The 16,560-nt window shown below is 47.2% G+C and overlaps 1 protein-coding gene and 1 pseudogene across 8 annotated transcripts in view; one reads left to right on the forward strand and one right to left on the reverse strand.

Annotated features, from left to right (window-relative positions):
- Positions 1–2,364: 2,364 nt before the first annotated feature.
- LOC112206552 (U6 spliceosomal RNA) lies at positions 2,365–2,453 on the reverse strand (annotated as a pseudogene).
- A 2,026-nt stretch (positions 2,454–4,479) lies between these two features.
- Positions 4,480–16,560, forward strand: part of PHF20 (PHD finger protein 20) — a 184,482-nt gene continuing 172,401 nt past the window's right edge. For 2 of the 8 annotated variants that reach the window (XM_063802870.1, XM_063802874.1), the window contains exon 1: positions 14,945–15,226. The gene's annotated coding sequence lies outside the window, so the exon portion shown is untranslated. Of the gene's footprint in view, positions 4,680–14,944; positions 15,227–16,560 lie in introns of those variants that run through there. The other 6 variants (XM_001165874.6, XM_054674689.2, XM_063802871.1 and 3 more) reach the window with 6 other exon arrangements.

A 16,560-nucleotide genomic window follows, 5' to 3' on the forward strand; every position in this document is an offset into this window, starting at 1 on the left:
AGGTAACAGTGACTGGAGTGCAATGGTGTGATCCCAGCTCACTGCAACTTCTGCCTTCTGGGTTCAAGCGATTCTGCCGCCTCAGCCTCCCGAGTCGCTGGGATTACAGGATGCGCCACGACGCCTGGCAAATTTTTGTATTTTAGTAGAGATGGGGTTTCACCATGTTGGCCAGGCTGGTCTCGAACTCCTGCCCTCAGGTGATGTGCCAGCCTTGGCCGCCCAAAGTGCTGAGATTACAGGAGTGAGCCACCAAGCCTGGCCCCCCCCCTTTTTTTTTTTTTTTTGAGACAGAGTCTGGCTCTGTCACCCAGGCTAGAGTGCAGTGGCATGATGATCTCGGTTCACTGCAACCTCTGCCTCCCGGGTTCAAGCAATTCTCCTGCCTCAGCCTCCCCAGTAGCTGGGATTACAGGCATGTACCACCACGCCCAGCTAATTTTTGTATTTTAGTAGAGATGGGGTTTCACCATTTTGGCCGGGCTGGTCTCGAACTCCTGACCTCAAGTGATTCGCCTGCCTTGGCCTCTCAGAGTGTTAGGATTACAGGCGTGAGCTTCCGTGCCAGGTCTTATCAGCCTTTTTAGTGACTAGGACAAGAATACAAAATGCTTTCCTTTCCTTCCGACTGCTCCCTCCCTCCTTGTAATCGTGCAAAATGCAGGAAGTAATTTGGAATTCCTAGTTAATTCTCCTCCCCCTCACTTGGAGAGCAGTGAAGGCCTGGGGAGTTTGGGAACTTTCCGTGGAGCCCAGACTGGAGAGACGTCCGGCCAGGGCCAAGACAACCTGCTTCCCTTGGGCCTCTGGTGCCTTGTTGAGGTCTTGGACCTTTCAGATGCTACTGTGACTGTGGTTTCCGGCTTCCTGAGTTCTCACACTCAGCTTGGTGCTGCAGAGATCACACCCCAGTTCCTGCTTTTGGGGACTGACATGCTCAAGTTTGCTGATACTCAGTACATGGGGTCTGTGAGATCTAGAGGGCTTACTTTTCTGTTTTAGTTTCCCTCTTTTCCCTTAACAGACTCACTGTAAGTGCTTTAGGGTTGCATAAGGATAGAGTATAGAGGTTTGTTGGGTAGACGTTGAGAAAGATCAGTTTCCTAATTGAATATTTTATCTCATGTTGGATCTTTAATTCTGCTTCTCTTTAGCTAGGAATATTTTGAATATGCTGAATCTAGTAAAAAAGAAATTAGAAATGAAGTTGTATAGAACTTTGTAGTTCAGTACATTTTCTCACATATTATTGAACTTAAACGTGACAATTCTGCGTTGGTAGATATATATTATCCCATTGAGTAAAAAAAGTGAATATTGAAGAAAAGCAATGCCTACAGAGAGTGACAACTCTTCCATGCAGGTAGATGCTTTTTGTGCTATCCTATACTTTGTATGGATGCACACAGGGTTTCATTGTGGAGCTCTCAGCTTATGGGCTGGGACTACAGTTTTGAAATACAGTATTAGTAAGATGCTGGGGAGGATCTTAAGGCAGAAGGTAGATGTTACTTCTGGTCTAAAGTCAGTGGACTTTAGACCAAAATCTTGTAAACTGGAGCTCTCTGGCTAGCATTCCATTAATATTCAGTTCAGAAGAAGCTGGTAAGTCAAATTTCTGCAAGTTTTTACATCAGAAAGAGCTTAGCTCACAAGGTACTTTTTTCTTATCTGTATTCAGTTATTTTTCCCTGATCAGTGTCAGTCTCCTTCCAACCCTCACTTCCCATCTTGGGGAGTACCCTTAGGGGCAGGTCATTCCTCTCTTCTTTCCCTGGCAGGCTGGACTCATCCATGTGACCTGAGATTGGCCAATCGACAGTGGCTGCTGGCCAAGACCTTGCCTCTTGAGTGAGTGACTCAAAGACAAAGGGATACTAAGATTGAATCACAGCAGTGGTGCGCAGTGGTGCTGGGGGCAGCAGCTGTTGCTCTTTCTTGGTGGAGCTGTCCTTGTGCCTGTTTGTTTTCCAAGCCTGCACTCCTGTTGTAGCTCAGGGGCCCTTGTAACATATTTCTCTTTTGCTTGCCATGATTACTTCACCAGTTTGTGAGCTCCTCGAGAGCAGGGCCTAAGTCTCATTGTGCTCTGAGTGTTTGGTGCCCAACTTGAATTTGACTCTCGGTAAATGCAGGTTGAATAAGTAAAGAAACATGCTATATTTATACGGGGCTACAGAGTCTGGAGTTCTTGGCATTATTGTGGTTGGGGGGCAAAAAGTTCTTTGTGTGCTACCATAGCCAGTGACATCTGAGCAATTTCATATTAATAAACATAAACCCAGAGGATCTTGGGAAGGCCCTTCCTATATGTGAGCACTTACTTGACTGAGTGGCACTGATTCTCAAATTGCTGATTTTTTAAAAAGTATGAAATGTATCATGAATTTGCATGCTTATCCTTATGCAGGGGTCATGTGAATCTTTTCTGTATTGTTACAATTTTATTTTATTTTATTATTATTTTTTGAGATGGAATCTTGCTCTATCACTCAGGCTAGAGTGCAGTGGTGCTATCTCGGCTCACTGCAACCTCTGCCTCCAGGGTTCAAGTCATTCTCCTGCCTCAGCCTCTCAAGTAGCTGGGACTACAGGCATGCACCACCACGCCTGGCTAATTTTTGCATTTTTAGTAGAGAGAGGGTTTCACCATGTTGGCCAGGCTGGTCTCGAACTCCTCACCTCAGGTAATCTGCCCGTCTTGGCCTCCCAAAGTGCTGGGATTACATGCGTGAGCCACCGCGCCCAGCCATGTTACAATTTTAATAGAATACATGTACTGCCCAAGCAAGTGTAGCTGAAGCTTTTGTCCCTGGTTCCACAGTGTCTCTACCTAAGGGCTGCTCTTTGCCCTGACTACCTCAACTGAGGCAATACCCTCCTTAGTCTCCAGCCCTGGTTAAAAAGCACCCCTCAGGCTGGATTTGCTGGCTGAGGCCTGTAATTCCAGCATTTCTGGAGGCTGAGGCAGGAGGATCACTTGTGCCAAGGAGTTTGAGACCAGCCTGGTCAACAAAGTGAGACCCTGTCTCTAAAAAAAACAAAAAAAAAACTCGGCCGGGCGCGGTGGCTCACGCTTGTAATCGCAGTACTTTAGGAGGCCGAGGCGCGCGGATCATGAGGTCAGGAGTTCAAGACCAGCCTGGCCAAGATGGTGAAAACCCGTCTCTACTAAAAAAAATACAAAAAATTAGCTGGGTGTGGCGGCGTGTGCCTGTAATCCCAGCTACTTGGGATGCTAAGACAAAGAATTGCTTGAACCCGGGAGGCAGAGGTTGCAGTGAGCCAAGATCGCACCACTGCACTCCAGTCTGGGCTACAGAGCGAGACTCTATCTCAAAAAAAAAAAAAAAAAAAAAAAAAATTGGCCAAGTACGGTGTTAATTCCAGCACTCTGGGAGGCTGAGGTGGGTGGACTGCTTGAGCCCAGGAATTCAAGACCAGCCTGGGCAACATCGTGAAACTGCGTCTCTACAAAAAAATGCAAAAATTAGCCAGGTGCACACCTGTGGTTCCAGCTATCTGGGAGACTGAGGTGGGAGAATTGCTTGGGCCTAGGAGGTGGAGGTTATGAGGAGCCGAGACTGCGCCACTGCACTCCAGCCTGGGTGACACAGTGAGACCGTGTCTCAAAAAAAAAAAAAAAAAAAAAAAAAAATTAGCTAGGCATGGTGGCATGGGCCTGCAGTCCCAGCTACTCAGAAGGTTGAGCTGGGACCACAGGTGCGCACGTTCACGCCTGGCTAATTGTTGTATTTCTTGGAGAGACGGGGGTCTAGGTATGTTGCCCAGGCTGGTCTCGAACTCCTGAGCTCAAGTGATCTACCCACCTCAGCCTCTCATAGTGTTGGGATTACAGGCGTGAGCCACTGCTCCTGGTCTCATATTCTTTTGGGGTGGCTTCAACTCCGACCTTCGTCCCCAGAGAAAATATAGCTCCTTATCCTTAGCAGCAATTGGAAACCTTTCTAGGAGTTAATTATAAAGTGGGGGAGAAATGAGTGCAAAGGCTCTGAGATGAGAAGAACCTGGATTATTAGCGGAGTTGAAGGACACTGAGAATGTGGGGGAGCTGGATTCGTGAGGATAAGAAAGCAGCAGGTCAGGTCCAGACTCTGAAGAGCCTGGTAGATAGTCTAGGTGAAGAGTTAGATCTTAATCCGGAGTAGGGAGGGAAACGAGCTTTGAGCAGGGGATGGCGTTTTGAAAAGACCTCTCTGCCGGTGTACGAAGAATGGATTAGAACGGCGAAGAGTAATAGGGTGGAAACCATCTTCATCTTGGAGAGAGATGGTGGTCGCTTCGATGGAGAAATGGGAAGCTTTGAGACGCATTTAGGTGGCAAAATTAACGGGTGATGGATAGCGTCCATTCCCCGGCTTCGGTGATCTCAGTGATTACGAGTGAGTGGGGACTTCGTGTTCCTGCTAGGGCGCGGGCCTGTTTCCCGCGCGTCAGGGTAGTGGGCGTGGCCTGCGCAGGCCGTTGCCACAGTGATCGGGCAGACGGGGCAGGGGGCGGGGCAGCTGGGACCTTACGTCACTCGGTGGTGGCGATGATGCGTGTGTGTGGGGGGCGGGGGATACGCTGGGCGCGTCCCGGGGGTCACGTGGTGCAGAGCACGCAGAGTCCTTCTGTCGGTTGGTCCTGGAGCGGCGCAGCCGGAGTGGGGCCGTGAGGTGAGCTCGCGGCGAGGCGAAGCCGGCCGGTCGGGCCGGGTTGGGCCGGGCCCGCGCTGCGCGCGCGCCGTGCGGGCGGGGACGGCGACGGACGCCACCGCTGCTTCGGTCCCCTGCCCGGCCCCGCTCCCCGCCTGGCCCCGCTCGCCCAGCCTGGAGGGAGGCCCTGGGACTGCTGCTGAGAGCGTGGCGGGCGTGCGAGCGGTGCCCAATCCCCGGGGCTACCCGCAAGAGTGGCGGCGGCTGCCGCCAATCAGCGCCGCCCGAGGGGGCTGGGCCGTGGGGTGCGGGCCCGGGGCGCGGAGCGGGCCGTGTTGGGGGTGCGGGTAAGCCCTAGGGCCCGAGCCTGAGCTGTATGGGCACCTAGAGCCTCATCAGCAGCCTCTGCTATTGCCTTGCGCTTTGGGAATATGTTTTTTAAAATTGGCTTTTTTAATCCTATTCTGGGGAGCACATTCCTTTCTCAAGACCCCAAATATGGGAGTGTCCCTTTTCTCTATAGTTTTGAAAACTGGGCGGCACATCCCCTTTCTTAAGCTCTAGCTCTGGAATTTTATCTAAATTTCTAAAAGCCCTCCCCCCCCCCAAATTTAGGGCATACCCTCTTCCCTCAGCCCCCAAAGTGGGAGCACATTCCTTTTTTCGGGCCTCCAATTTGATTCTGCATTTCCGTTCCAATTTAGAGGTTAACCCTGTTATCGGCTCCTCAGATCTGGGGTCCATTAGCTAAAGTTTTGGGATACTTTCTTGTATCCCCTCCACTCCAAGGAAGAATTCCCCTTTTCCAGGTCCCAAATCTGACAGCATGCCTTCTGGAATTTCTTACATTTAGGGGCCACTTCCTTTCCTCAGCCCTTCAAACCTGAGGTTGGGCGGAAAACAATGTCCACATTTTGAAGTTTATGGGTACTTATTTCCAGTTTCACAAATAAGGGAATTCACTGCCTTCTCCCGAGACTGTATTCTTGGGGTTACACACTTTTCACGTGTTCCCCAAATCAAACTACCTTATTTCCTAAAGGAGACTCATTTTCATATCTGGGAGTATATTTGTTTCTTCTGCCCCCCAAATGTACGAGGTGAACCCCTTTTAGTTATACAACTCTCAGAGTGCAGCCACTTTCCAGATGCTTCTTAAATTTGGGGGGCACACCTTTTTGTGAGTCCTCTCATTTCCAGGTGGCGAGTGGTCTGTGGTTTTGAGCATGCCTTCCTACCCTGTTTAGCTTTTCTGTCATCCAAGACATTTTCATTCCTCAGTTTCCTTCCCTTTTTGGAGCCACACTCCCCTTGAGGTGCTCTCCCCAGTCTGGTCAGTGCACCCATTTCCTCTTCCTCTGGCGAGTGCGTATCTTTGTTCAGCACGGCACTTTTCTCTGTGCTTCTGCGGCCTTTTCTGAGCACACTTCCCAGAGTCACACCTCCTGAATTCTCCTCTCCTCCCAGGGAAGGATTCCTCTCCTAAAGGGCTACCTGCACATTGTTTTTGATAGGCCTATCTTTTATCTTTCCGCTAGCAGGATCTCTTCTCTCTTGGCTTGCCCAATCCCCAGACATTTTTCTGGTTTCTGTCTTTCTTTGGAATTGTTCTGTTTACGTAGTGGCTATAAAGATTTTCCTTGTGCTGGAGGTGGCCTCAAGTCTAGGACTGCCTGGGCCCCCAGCGCTGGATTCAAAGTGGAAACCATTTCTTTGGTTAATCACAGGACTCTGAATCCTCCTGGTGGTTTACTTCTAGAAGACCTAAGATTCTGTTTAGTTGCATACTGTTTTCTCCTTTGCTTTATCTCCTTGTGCTGGAAAACAAAAACAAACAAAACTCTCAGATTTTTCCAGCACTGCTTCTAGCCCATAAACTTCTTCCCTATATTGGCTTTCTTACTATCTTTTATGAAGAAAAGATGTCGTTTGGAGGAATCCCTTGGATACTCTTTTTGTTCTTGTCCCTGGGGTGTCGGTGGGGAAATGGATATTTTTCTCTCCCAATCATCCTCTTGTCAATCTTCTTTTTTTTTTTTTTGAGACAGAGTCTCGCTCTGTCGCCCAGGCTGGAGTGCAGTGGCGCGATCTCGGCTCAGTGCAAGCTCCGCCTCCCGGGTTCACGACATTCTCCTGCCTCAGCCTCCCGAGCAGCTGGGACTACAGGCACCCACCACACTGCGCCCGTCTAATTTTTTTGTTTTTAGTAGAGACGGGGTTTCACTGTGGTCTCGATCTCCTGACCTCGTGATCCACCTGCCTCCGCCTCCCAAAGTGCTGGGATTACAGGCGTGAGCCACCAAGCCCGGCCAACCTCTTGTCAATCTTTACCCCCAATCCTCACTTTAAAATCTGCAAATATCTGGGACCTCCTATCTCTTAAGAGCCTCAATAGTTCTTTCTTTTGTGTTTCCTTCTGCCTTTACAGATCTTATTCAGGGCTTCTCAGCCTGAACCCCCAACCAGATTAATTTCTCCACAGCTGGAATTCCAAGTGCTTGGGGATAATGATACCTCTGACCTTTCTTCCTTTTGGGAAGTACTTGAGTGTGCAGCTGCATGAGGCCTCAGCAGGAGAGAGATTTTAGGTCCAAGAAGCTATACCAGTAGGACAAGGCAGGAAAATACTACACTTTCAGGATCAAGCCCCTCTGACTCTCATTTGGAAACTGGATGTTTGCTAAGCACCTGCTTCTTAAGGATGCCGAGGGATTTAATGATAACTCCCAGAAACCTGGAGAGATTAATGGGGCCTATGGAGAAGTGCTCTGAACTCAGTGTTGGGACTTGAATAAAATTAACCATTATCATGTTTTCAGAACAACTAAGCTGTTTTATATTTCATGTGCATGAAAGCCCTAGAACTAAGTTGTGTTATTTCCAGAAATGAAATAGATCCCACAGTTAGATCATGTGGCCATTAGGAAGTACCAAATTTATAAAAATCACTGGAGGTCTGTCTGAGCAGTACCTAATAAAATATAGTATACTGAAAGTGAACAGATACTTTGTCTCTTTCTTTGGCTGCTTGATACTTTATCTGTGTACTGCCGTACAGTGCACCCTTAAAGTATTCTACACCAGTGCTTCTCAAACTTGAATGTGCATGTAAGTCACCCAGGGGTCTTGTTGAAATGCTGATTCTGATTTGGTAGATCTAGGATGGGACCTGAATGCATTTCTGATTTGCAGGTGATGCTGATGTTACTGAACTACACTTTTAGTAGTGAGGTTTCATACACGAAGACAAAGTTTCTCTGTGAAAATAGGAAGGTGGTGGTTAGCCTTATATTTTTTTATTTTATCTTTATCCAGACACACATCCCTTAAAAGTTTGTACAAGGCCATAGTCCCCTTTATTAGTTATACTCAATTAGTTATTCTAGCACATAGCTTTTTAAATATTGGCCAAAACTGGCTGGGCGCGGTGGCTCATGCTTGTAATCCCAGCACTTTGGGAGCTGAGGTGGGCAGATCACGAGGTCAGGAGTTCGAGACCAGTCTGGCTAACACAGTGAAACCCTGTCTCTACTAAAAATAGAAAAATTAGCTGGGTGTGGTGGCAGGCACCTGTAATCCCAGCTACATGGGAGGCTGAGGCAGGATACTTGCTTGAACCCGGGAGGCGGAGGTTGCAGTGAGCCAAAATTGCACCACTGCACTCCAGCCTGGGCCACAGAGTGAGACTCTGTCTCCAAAAAAAAAAAAAGAAAAAAAAAAAAAAGGCCAAAACTTCTCCAGGAGTTTGGTTTCTGTGTGTATATATATATATTTTGGGTGGGGACAGGGTCTCATTCTGTCACCCAAGCTGGAGTGCAGTGGTGTGATCACGGCTTACTGCAGCCTCGACCTTCTGGGCTCAAGCGATCCTTCCCTCAGCCTCTTGAGTTTCAGGGACGACTGGCACGTGCCACCACACCTGGCTAATTTTAAATTTTTTGTAGAGATGAGATCTTGCCATTTTGCCCAGGTTGGTCTTGAACTTCTGGGCTCAAGCAGTCCTCCACCTTAGCTTCCCAAAGTGTTGGGATTATAGGTGTGAGCTGCCATGCCTGGCTATTGCCAAATTTAAATGGTTACATATTTCTTACTTGAATGTGAACATAATTATTGATATAGAATCATTCTAATAAATACTGCATAGCCAGCTTGTCTCTCTGGTTCCTCATCCTACCATGAGTAGGGAGTCTGTGATACCCCAAATCAGTGGGTCACAGGTGTTGGAATTTCCAAGGAGTCTTTCTTGGTTTTCTGGGTTCTGGAAATGGGCCAGGAAAAGCCAGGATAAAGCTACGTTCCCCGACCTTGAATGGAAGCTTCTGGCTTTCTCTAAATGGGTGCTCCAGAAAGGCAAATGCTGGGGAGAAGATGATATTCTTTGATGGTGATCATGCTTTATGATGATCTTTCTCCTTTTGTACCCACATGTCTAATCTATTCTAAGTCTCAAGTGAGTTTTTCCTTTTTTCAAAAAATTTTTTTGGAGACAAAGACTACCTCTGAAAGTGTTTTTCCTTTCTAAGTGTGTTGGATCATCTGTACCTATTTCCCTGGCTGTCACCTGTCTGGCCCTCTTCCACGTGATCCTGTTGCCAGCCCTAATCAGGACAAACCTGAATGACTAGACTATTTTGTGTCCCTGTCCTCCTCCAACCCCTATTCCTCACATGAGTGTCAGATCCTATTCAGTAACGGATTTGATCTGGATTTGGCTCTAGTCCTAGCTCTTCCACTTACTGTGAGACCTCAGGCAAGTCACTTAATGCTATGGGCCTGCTTCTCCCCATTTGTAAAATGAGGGGCTGATGATCTGCAATGTCCACCCTGGCTGAATCTTGGTCGCTACCTTGCTTAGAAACCCCATTGCCTGTGGAAGCTTGTTGCAGCAGATCTGATTTCTTTCATGTGCTCCCTTGGGCAGCCTGCCAGTTATTCCCTTGTCCGAGTCACTTCTGCCACTATCTTTTTTTCTAGCTGAGGCAGCCAGCTTGTTCTCAACCCAACTTCAGCGTTCTTCTTGCTTCCATGTCTTCTTCCAGTTCCATGCTGTATTTCATTCAGAACTACCTGAAATCCTCAAAGAAGTCTTCCTGAGTTCTCCATTCAATGTTTGTGACTTCTCTGCCTTACCAAGAAGGAGTCTGTACCTTATATACCCCGTATTTACTTGTCAGTTCTCTTATCTAATGTATACTTAAAAAGGGACTTCATTTCCTCCATACCACAGCTTTGTTTTTTGGTTTGAATTAGCAGGGCAGGTGGCATGAAATTTAAAGAGGAAGCAAGCAGGTTGTTTGCCTTTGGCTGGGATTTGGGGAAAGTATGAGATGTAATGTTTTTAGTCCCCTTCCCCAAGATCTCCTGTATCTGTGGGAATCAGTTGCCTGGTATGTCTTCCTGGATTGTAAAGGTGCTTAAACTTCCTTTCTGAAGTTTGAAAGTGTATCCTAAGTGCAAATACCATTTGACAGTCACTCGTGGTTGGGTGGGTGCAGTGGCTTACGCCTGTAATCCCAACAATTTGGGAGGCCAGAGTGGGAGGATTGCTTGAAGCCAGGAGTTCAAGACCAGCCTGGGCAACAAAGTGAGATTCCTGTCTCTACTCCCCCCACAAAAACAAAAAAGTAGTCAGGCATGGTGGTGCGTGCTTGTAGTCCCAGCTCCTTGGGAGGCTGACGAGGGAGTTCAGAGGCTGCAGTGAGCTAGGATTGTACCACTGCACTACAGCTGGGTGACAGCACGAGACCCCATTGCTTCCAAGTGCTCTTCTAGGAACACACAGCCACAAAACCCAGAACAAGGAATTGTTAAGGATAATGATAAGAAATCTGTATTTCAAATAACTTAACAAATGAATAAAACCAACAGTTCTTTGAGAGCACCTGATTATTGTCAAAGACAGTTGCTGAGGGGGCTTGGAAGTCAGGACTTAAAGGTATATTTAACCTCTGGAGTTTTCTTCTTTCATCATCTTCCTAAGAAATAATAGGGAGGATGTTTACATTTTTCTTGATAAAGTCTTTTTATTAATTTTATTTATTTATTTATTTATTTATTTTGAGAAAGGGTCTTGCTCTGTTGCCTAGGCTGGAGTGTAGTGGCGCAGTCTTGGCTTACTGCAACCTGTGCATCCTGAATTCAAGCGATTCTTGTGCCTCAGCCTCCTGAGTAGCTGGGATTATAGGCGCGCACCACCATGCCCAACTAATCTTTTGTAGTTTTAGTAGAGACAAGGTTTCACTATGTTGGTTAAGCTGGGACATTTTTCTTGATAAACATTCTTTAAACCAAAATGTATGCTTAGTCAAGAACCTTGATTGGATTATGAGCCTAGAGAAAGGGAGGGTGATGTCTTTGTCTAATCCATCTTTGCCAGTGACTGCCCCTTACAGGCTATTGACTATAGGGTAACCTAATGAAAATTGAGACAGGCACTGTGGCTCACGCCTGTAATCCCAGCACTTTGGGAGGCCAAGTCGGATGGATCACCTGAAGTCAGGAGTTCAAGACCAGCCTGGCCAACACACAGTGAAACTCCGTCTCTACTAAAAATACAAAAAATTAGTCAGGCGTGGTGGCAGGTGCCTGTCATCCCAGCTACTCGGGAGGCTGAGGCAGGAGAATGGCTTGAACCCGAGAGGCAGAGGTTGCAGTGAGCCGAGATTATGCCACTGCGCTTCAGCCTGGGCAACAAGAGTGAAACTGTGTCTCAAAAAAAAAAAAAAAAAAATTGAACCCTTAATTTGTAATAATGCTTTGACAACTTTGCTAGATCTTGGGCTAGGTCCTACCTGGACCTTCCTCTCTTTTGCCAAATAATGGAACTAATGAGCTGGCAGAAATCCTGTACAATTTTAGAAGCCTAATATGAGTGACTAAATGTAAATAGGACAGTTTTAGGAAAGAGTGGTGGAGCCTGAATCAGTGAACTTTGGGGAAGGAGCAAGAGGAGGGGCTTGGGATTTAAACAAAGGGTTTTTTTTTTTTTTTTTGAGGTGGAGTCTCACTTTGTTGCCCAGGCTAGAGTACAATGGTGCAATCTCGGCTCACTGCAACCTCTGCCTCCCGGATTCAAGTGATTCTCCTGCTTCAGCCTCCCAAGTAGCTGGTACTACAGGTGTGTGCCACCTCACCGTGCTAATTTTTTATATTTTTGGTAGAGACTGGCTTTCATCATATTGGCCAGGCTGGTCTCGAACTCCTGACCTCATGATCCGCCTGCCAGGGCCTCCCAAAGTGCTAGGTTTACAGGTGTGAGCCACTGCGCCTGGCCTAAACCAAGGTTTTTATTCAATGATAGTTTATTCCATGTCAGGAACATAATTCTCAGATTTTAAAGGCTGACTTCCAGGTATCTTAGATGGATATTTGGGGGTCTCTGTCCTAGTAGAGACCTGATTTACAAGAGGTCTCTTTCTCATATGGAAAAAGTCCATAGCTGGTGGGTTGACATTCCTTTCTTTCTTTTTTTTTTTGTTGAGGCGGAGTCTCGCTCTGTCGCCCAGAAGTGCAGTGGTGCAACCTCGGCACACTGCAACCTCCGTCTCCGGGGTTCAAGCAATTCTCCTGCCTCAGCCTCCTGAGTAGCTGGGATTACAGGTGCCCGCCACCATGCCTGGCTAATTTTTTGTATTTTTAGTAGAGATGGAGTTTCACCATGTTCGCCAGGCTAGTCTTGAACTCCTGACCTCAAGTGATCCACCCGCCTCGGCCTCCCAAACTGCTGGGATTACAGGCGTGAGCCACCGTGCCCGGCCAATGCCTTTCTTGCTTCTACAGGTGCACAGGTGTTGGGATTTCTAGGTTGTGGAAACTTGGTCTGGAAATGTGGGCATTTTACAATAATGATAACTATAGCTAGCATTTTTGGAGCACTGTCTTAAATGTCATTGAATCCTTACATCTGACCTATTATCCTGTCCTAACAGAGGAGGAAACTGAGATGAGTGATTTGTCCAAGGTCATTTGGCTAATAAGCAGGGCCTGGATTGGAGTCCAGGTTTCTTTGCCTCCTGTCCTAGTGCTCTTACATCCCTCTCTCTGTAGCTATCGTGCTTTTTCCCCTAGAAATTTGAGTAAGTCATTTTAACTACAAATCAAACAGGTGGCAGCCTGGAAACCAGCACTGAGGCACTTTGCCACCCTCACCCCAGATTTCTTTTCTTTTCTTTTTTTTTTTTTTTTTTGAGACGGAGTCTCACACTGTTGCCCAGGCTGGAGTGTAGTGGCACAATCTCAGCTCACTGCGAGCTCCGCCTCCCGGGTTCACGCCATTCTCCTGCCTCAGCCTCCTGAGTAGCTGGGACTACAGATGCCCTCCACGATGCCCGGCTAATTTTTTGTATTTTTAGTAGAGACAGGGGTTTCGCCATGTTAGCCAGGATGGTCTCGATCTCCTGACCTCATAATCCATCCGCCTCGGCCTCCCAAAGTGCTAGGATTACAGGCATGAGCCACCATGCCTGGCTCATTCTTTTTTCTTTTTTTTCTTTTCTTTTTTTTTTTTTTTGAGGCAGAGTCTGACTCTGTCTCCCAGGCTGGAAGGCAGTGGCATGATCTTGGCTCACTGCAGCCTCCGCCTCCCGGGTTCAAGTGATTCTCCTGCCTCAACCTCCTGAGTACCTGGGATTACAGGCGAACACCACCACACCTGGCTAATCTTTTATATTTTTAGTAGAGACGGGGTTTCACCATGTTGCCCAGGCTGGTCTTGAACTCCTGATCTCAGATGATCCACCAGCCTTGGCCTCCCAAAGTGCTGGGATTACAGACATGAGCCACTGGTGCCTGGCCTTTTTTTTTTTTTTTTTTTTTTGAGATGGAGTTTCACCTTGTAGCCCAGGCGGGAGTGCAATGGCACGATCTTGGCTCACTGCAACCTCCGCCTCCCGAGTTCAAGTGATTTTCTTGCCTCAGCCTCCCAAGTAGCTGGGATTACAGGCATGTGCCAACACGCCTGGCTAATTTTCTGTTGTTAGTAGAGATGGAGTTTTACCATGTTGGTCAGTCTGGTCTCGAACCCCTGACCTCAGGTGCTCCACCCACCTCGGCCTAAAGTGCTGGGATTACAGGTGTGAGCAAGATTTTATTCTTTTTTTTTTTTCTGAGATGGATTCTTGCTCTGTCACCCAGGCTGAAGTGCAGTGACACGATCTCGGCTCACTGCAACCTCCTTCTCTGGTGTTCAAGTGATTCTCATGCCTCAGCCTCCTGAGTAGCTGGGATTATAGGCCTGCACCACCACATCCGGCTAATTTTCATATTTTTGATAGAGACGGGTTTCACCGTATTAGCCAGGTTGGTCTCCGCCCGCCTCAGCCTCCCAAAGTGCTGGGATTACAGGCGTGAGCCACTGTGCCTGGCCTTCATTCTTGACCATGCAAAACATCCTTTAATTGTAGAAGCCCAGTTCTCCCAACTCAAGCTGCCTTTCTACATTTTTCTTTCTTCTTCAATTTTTGTTGTTGTTGTTGTTGTTGTTGTCGTGGTCAGATACACATAATATAAAATTTGCCATTTTAACCATTTTTAAGTTATATAGCTTACTGGTATTAAATAATGTTGTGCAACCATCACCACTCTCCATCTCCGTAACTCCTCAAAATTGAAACTCTGGGCCGGGTCCAATGGCTCATGCCTGTAATCCCAGCACTTTGGGAGGCTGAGGCAGGTAGATCACTTGAGGTCAGGAGTTCGAGGCCAGCCTGGCCAACATGGCAAAACCCCATCTCTACTAAAAATACAAAAATTAGCTGGGCGTGGTAGCACGTGCCTGTGATCCCAGCCACTAGGGAGCCTGAAGCAGGAGAACTGTTTGAACGCGGGGGCGGGTGGAGGTTGCACTGAGCCAGGATTGCTGCACTGCACTCCAGCCTAGGTGACAGAGCGAGACTCCATCTCAAAAAAAAAAAAAAAAAAATTATAACTCTGTACCCATTAAACACTGACTCCCTCTTTCACGAACCTCCTCCCAGCCCCAGCAGCTACCATTCTACTTTCTGTCTCCATGTTTTTGAATACTTTTCTGCCTTTCTTGAGGCTCCTGGGCATGACTGGTTTGGGTTGCTTGACTGTCCCTTGGTTCCATGGAGTATTGAATTCTGTGTAATGTGCTTTGATGAGTAGGAAATTGGTCATGCTGTGACCTATATGATAATTAGACATGTGCAACTTGTAAAGGCCACTTGTAATTAAAGAGGCCACTTTTCTTTTTCTTGTTTTGTTTTTTTTTCTTTTTTTCTTTTTTTTTTCTTCTCTTTTTGAGACATTCTCACTCTGTTGTCCAGGCTGGAATGCAGTGACATCATCTCAGAGCTGACTGCAACCTCTGCCTCCTGGATTCAAGCAATTCTCCTGCCTCAGCCTCCCGAGTAGCTAGGATTACAGGCGCATGCCATCATGCCCGGCTAATTTTTGTATTTTTGGAAGAGATGGGTTTTCACCATATTCGCCAAGCTTGTCTTGAACTCCTGACGTCAAGTGATCCACTCTCCTCGGCCTCCCAAAGTGCTAGGATTACAGGCCACTGTGCCTGGCCAAGAGGTCACTTTTCATGTCCAGGCTGCATGGTATGTGGTGGTGAGGATGTAGGATTTGGAGGTGGAATGCCTGAGTTTGAGTGCCTGTATTTGCCACTTTCTTGGGGCCAAATGTAATTTGGGCATATGGCTTAAACCTCTTGAACCTTTCATTGTGTTATGCACATTGGAGGCAGAACTTTACAGCCTAGCAAGTTACTTAACCTATATGAGCCTGTTTCCTCACCCAAGTATTATCATAACTGTCTGACATCAGTCATTGGAAATATCAGTAAATGTTACCCTTTCCCTCCATTTCCTAATCTGTAAAGGAAATTAAAGAAACCTGGTTTGGCTGGGCACAGTGGCTCATGCCTGTAATCCCAGCACTCTGGGAGGCCAAGGCAGGAGGACTGCTTGAAGCCAGGAGTTTGAGACCAGTCCTGGCCACAGAGTGAAACCTCATCTCTATAAAACAGAAAAAAAAAATTAGTTTGGCATGGTGGTGCACGCCTTGTAGTCCCAGCTCCTTGGGAAGCTGAGGTGGAAGGATTGCTTGAACCCAGGAGTTCAAGGCTGCAGTGAGCTATGATCCTGCCACTGTACTCCAGTGTGGGTGACAGTGAGAGCCTGTGTTTAAAAATAAAAAAAAGAAAAGAAAAAGAAAACATAGTTTATAGAGTTTTCCTGGCTTGAAGATTTATGAGGAGTTGAGTATATGTTACCATTATTACTTTTGTTTTATTCCTCTCAGAAAATGTGTGTAAAATTCCTCCATGGGCCCTTCAGTGGGCCTTGTTAGTTTGTATTTCATCCATAACTTTATCAGTAGTGTATGCCAAAGAAAAAGACTCTTACTTTTTTTTTTTCTTTATGATGGACTCTCACTCTGTTGCTCAGGTTGGAGTGCAGTGGCACAATCACAGCTGTCTTGCAGCTTCAACCTCCTGGGTTCAAGGGATCCTCCTGCCTCATCCTCCTGAGTAGTTGGGACTACAGGTGTATGCCACCGCGCTTGGCTAATTTTTTTTTTATTATTATTATTTATAGAGACGAGGTCTTGCTATGTTGCCTAGGCTGGTCTCAAACTCTTGGGCTCAAGTGATTCTCCTGCCTCGGCCTTCCAAAGTACTGGGATTGGCCGGGCATGGTGCCTCACTCCTGTAATCCCAGCATTTTGGGAGGCCGAGGTGGGCGGATCACCTGAGGTCAGGAGTTCGAGACCAGCTTGACCAACATGGAGAAACCCCATCTCTACTAAAAATACAAAAAATTAGCCGGGCATGGTGGCACATGCCTGTAATCTCAGCTACTCTTGGGAGGCTGAGGCAGGAGAATCGCTTGAACCCAGGAGGCGGAGGTTGTGGTGAGCCGAGATCGTGCCA

Source organism: Pan troglodytes, chromosome 21, assembly GCF_028858775.2.
Source record: "Pan troglodytes isolate AG18354 chromosome 21, NHGRI_mPanTro3-v2.0_pri, whole genome shotgun sequence".
NCBI lineage: Eukaryota > Metazoa > Chordata > Mammalia > Primates > Hominidae > Pan > Pan troglodytes.